We start from the raw sequence: 4,803 nt of genomic DNA, 5'->3' as shown, positions 1-4,803 counted from the left end.
GTGGAGTCGGCTATAAAAAGACATTTCGAGGAATCCCTCAGTTTCCCATAAAGTCTTGAAATATTTAGAGAAAATGAGAACAGTTGTGACATTCGCGCCTTTCTATCTATCTATCTATCTATCTATCTATCTATCTATCTATCTATCTATCTGTCTACCTGTCTATCTATCTGTCTGTCTGTCTGTCTGTACTGTCAATCTGTCTGTCTATTTCGTTTGACGCTGTAACTCTTCTCCCGGATCACTGCCCTCTCCGCCAATCACATTAATGTTATCGATTCAATTGACTCTGTCCTTTGCTTCTGCAAATATTTATATTTATAGAAGTGAAATTGTTTCCTATTATCAAGATTTCGTTTTCTTATTCATCCAACCAGATTGAATGAGTTTCCATTCTGTTTGCCAGGGTGGTAGTGTTGTTGTTGTTGTTGTTGTTGTTGTTGGTAGTGGTGGTGGTGGTGGTGACGATGATAATACTGACAAAGACGATAACGATGGTGATGGTGATGGTGATGGTGATGGTGATGGTATTTAGAGCAGAAAGGTAGTAATAAGTAATATTTCACTGGACTGGAATATGTTTTTACATAAAGAGATTTACGGTCATGGAAGAAGTGGTTTGGGCTGTCAACATGGCCGACTTACTCTATTGAACACAATAAAAAAGTAAAAAAGGCGCCGAAAATATTTACATAAATATTTCTTTGCTCCCGTTTTTCCAAACAGCGAAGATGAGGAATTTCATTCAAAAGTTTTGTATTTGCTTTATTTCTTTTCATTTCTAGATTTGTCTTTTGTTATTTTTGTTTTTTTTTTATTTCTTTTAAATTACTTGTTAACCGATTTGCAATTTGGAATAAGTAAAAAGTCAATCGAAAATTAGGTAAAAAAAATGATTTCAGACGAAATTTTCGTTTTACATACACACATTCACGCACGCACGCACGCACACACGCACACACACACACACACACGCACACACACACACGCACGCACACACACACACGCGCGCGCGCGCATATATATGTATGTATATGGTAAATTATGAAAAAGTTGATGTATGTTAGGTTTACACTCAGGTAAATTCGAAGAAATCTTTTACGTTTCGAGCATTCACTCTTCTACAGAACAGATGAATAAAGAAACAAAAATGGCGAGAAGAAAGAAGAAACGTGTATCAATTAAACTGTTGCCGCATATATACGACGGGTTTCTACACAGTTTCCCTGAACGAAATCCTCTCACAAGGTAATAGCCAGCTCGGAGCCATAGAGGAAGACAAATGCTCAAAGGATCGCGCTCTAGGACTGGAGCCGAAACCACGCAAAGAACCATGACAGATTCTTCAGCAAAGAGCTGTCAGAAAGCCTATGCTTGGTTTCAGTGATTGCATCGACAATGGGGGATGTTGATCCCCCCCTACTATGTCAGTCTGGTCCATATTTTATCGATCACCTCTTATTGAAGTGTTATGTTAGCTTTTCATAGAAATGTCTGTGTGTGTTTACTTTTATATTGAGTTAAAATAAAAACAATTTCACATTAAACTGAAGAATTAATTCATTTTGAACATATTCATAATGCTTTTATAAAAAGAGAGGTGGCATACACGCGCGTGAGAGAAAGAAGGAAAGAGAGAGGGAGATAGAGGGAGAAAGAGAGAGAGAGATTGACATAATTTCTGTTTGGCAAATCTATCAACCAATTTCATGCTCCAATAGATTACTGCTCAAGCTACTTTTCAGTGGATTCGAACCCACAACTGAAGAGAACGTATTATGTACAGGGTTATAGCAACGCCGATGTGAAAATGTATTTATCTATTTCTTGTAAATGAAAACAGTCGTAGTTGGTTGACTTAACCCGTCGTCAGGTGAAGAATGTTCATTCAGAATGCGAAGGCGGTCAGGTGTTAGATTGTTCTCGGATAAATGAAATATTTATTTAGTTACGTACACAGCAATATAATGTATACAGTTTTGTCGTACTTGTTGATTGTATCTGCATTCATTGGTCCACATTATTTATGTCCTCGCCTTCGAACACCCAAAACATACAGACTTTTAAATACGCGGACCTTCAGATATGCGTTGTTATTTCTACTGGTGTATGAATGCGTTTATGCATGTTTTTTATGTATGTGGTTTGTCGTGTATATGCTAAGCATGTTATGTGCGTGCGTGCGCATTTTGTTGTTACGTACTTTGTAGATATGTTATATTATGTAGATAGATAGATAGATAGATAGATAGATAGATAGATAGATAGATAGATAGATAGATAGATGTGTATATATACATACGTGCCCATGGATATTTTTCTGGCACACATAAAAAAATTCTATAGAATTTAAAGGTTAAAATATGTAAAACATGACAACTGAATGTCAAGAAAAAAAAAATTAAAAGAACTACAAAGAAAACACTAAAAAGTTACAGAGGCCACTCTCCGAAATATGGAACCTCGTATCTATGTTAGAAAACATTTTTCTTTTATTTTTATTTTAGTTGTTGTAAAGGTAAATATTAATTTCAAAAATGGCTACCAATTGTAAGTTAATTTCATCGACCTCAGTATTCAACTGGTACTAATTCCATTGCCTTCGAAAGAACGAAAGGCAAAGTCCACCTCGGTGGCATGTTTACTCAGTACATAAGACGGGCAAAGTGCCGTCAGATTCGGAAGCCATCTTGAGGCCGTGGTGGAAGCCAACGGCAGCTACTTCCATTAAATCGTTCTCCCAGACTTAATCTAATTGATATTTTTTGATTTTTTTAATTACTTCTAATTTTGTATGGGTTAGTGTGTTTTCTTTTCTTGTTCTGCAAGCTTCGCCCCAACTCCTTCTTTATATACGTATGTATGTTTGTAAAAAGTAAAGCACCCCCTTCGGTCACGAATGACCATGGCGTTGCATTTAGAAAGTTATCCTCCGTGTCACAAGTCCGGGCAAGGTTGTTTATGGAAGACCAGCAGTCACCCGTGCATACCAGCCTCTCCTCTCCATGCCACCGATGTTGTTCAACGGAAAGGCAAAAGGGACCGATACAGCTTGGCATCAGTGATGCCGCAACTCATTTCTGCAGCTGAGTGGACTCGAACAACGTGAAATAAAGTGTCTTGCTCAAGAACACAACGTACAGCCCTGTCCTGGAATCGTACTCACTACCTCATAATGCCTTCAGTATTATTTTTATGCGTTTGAGTGTAAAATATTTCCATATCTGTATATTTCAATACATCTCAAAGCTTCTAAAATAGCAAACTTTGTTTGCTTACATACACCGTAATTTCACATATAGCGTCTACAAAAGCAATATTTATAAGTTCAAAAAAAAAAAAAAATTGCAGAAGAATTTGTTAGGAGGCAGTTTAGCTTAAAGGTAAAGCACTATGACCGGTAGTCACCGGCATGTAAGTGAGTCTCACGGCTGACTGCTAACATTTTTCTGCAATATAAGGATGTTCTATGATATTCAGCATTATTATTATTATGCATTTGAGAGTAAAATATTTCCATATCTGTATATATATATATATATATATATATATATATATATATATATATGTGTGTGTGTGTGTGTGTGTGTGTGTGTGTGTGTGTGTGTGTGTGTATGAATGCATGCATATATATTTGTATGTGTTTATATTTAACTATACATAGGTATATACCTGTATTCATCAAGGGCATGTTGAAGAAGTACATTTACATTCAATTTAAAATGAAATTGCTTTCAAATTTAGATCATAGAGCAAAGCACTAGTGCATGTGTGTGCTTGTTGTGTCTCTATGTATGTGTGTGTGTGTATGTGTGTGTGTGTGTGTGTGTGTGTGTGAATATATGTATCACATTCCGCCCTCTCTCATTCTCTCTCTCTATAAAAGTTGCTCTTTCTGTGCATGCATGTGTGTGTATGTGTGTGTGTGTGTGCGTGTGGCCATAACATTCCTGTTTTCCTTACCCACCACCTTCTCTCCCACTCTGTCACTTCTCTTTTCGCCACACCCTATCTCCTTAACTACATACAAGTTAATTAATTAGTTATTAATATTTTACTAATTTTTTGCAGCTCTATCCCCGCAGGACGGCTTTTAATTACATCTCAATATTGAACTTAGTAAAATGAAGCGTGTTGCTGTTGTTGCTGTTGTCGCTGTTGCCGTCGGTGTTTCTGGTGCTTGGCTCCAGGTCAATTCCATACATACACACATATGCATGAAAACACATGCGCACGCATGCGCCCGCCATTCTATACAAAAAAGTATAACTATATATTGTAGACAACAGTGTATTTAATAGACAGACATTCTCAATAGAAAATATGCCGGACTAACCTCAATCACTAACTACATTCGGCAATTGTCTATAGAAACACTGCTACCAAACACGATATTATTAAGGCTGCTACTTCGAAAAGACAGATTTGCATACGATAACGCATCCCTGGCAGTCAGTTTCATTGATAAACTGCTAATTTAATAACAATGTTTTATCTCAATGGTATTCTGCACTACAGGCTCCCACACGCATACGCACACATGCACTTATACGATATGTATATAGTATATCATATATGTATATATGTGTGTGTATGCGCGTGCGTACAAAAACACCAAGATATATATATACATACAAACATATAGAGTATATATATATATATGTGTGTGTGTGTGTGGTGTATTCTGTTAAAAATGTAGTAGAGTACAGTATAAAGGTCGTCTACCATCAGATTTACCCTGTGCTATCCAGTAGTAGACACCTATAATATATATATATATATATATATATATATATAGACACA

The 4,803-nt window shown here is 36.5% G+C and overlaps 1 protein-coding gene across 6 annotated transcripts in view; it reads right to left on the bottom strand.

Annotated features, from left to right (window-relative positions):
* LOC106884251 (RNA-binding protein 24-A) overlaps positions 1-4,803 on the bottom strand; it is a 121,315-nt gene that overhangs the window by 60,688 nt on the left and 55,824 nt on the right. The window lies entirely within an intron of this gene.

Source organism: Octopus bimaculoides, chromosome 4 (genome assembly GCF_001194135.2).
Source record: "Octopus bimaculoides isolate UCB-OBI-ISO-001 chromosome 4, ASM119413v2, whole genome shotgun sequence".
Classification (NCBI taxonomy): Eukaryota; Metazoa; Mollusca; class Cephalopoda; order Octopoda; family Octopodidae; genus Octopus; species Octopus bimaculoides.
Note: the sequence above shows the minus strand (reverse complement) of the source record. Positions and strands in the feature narration are given on the sequence as shown.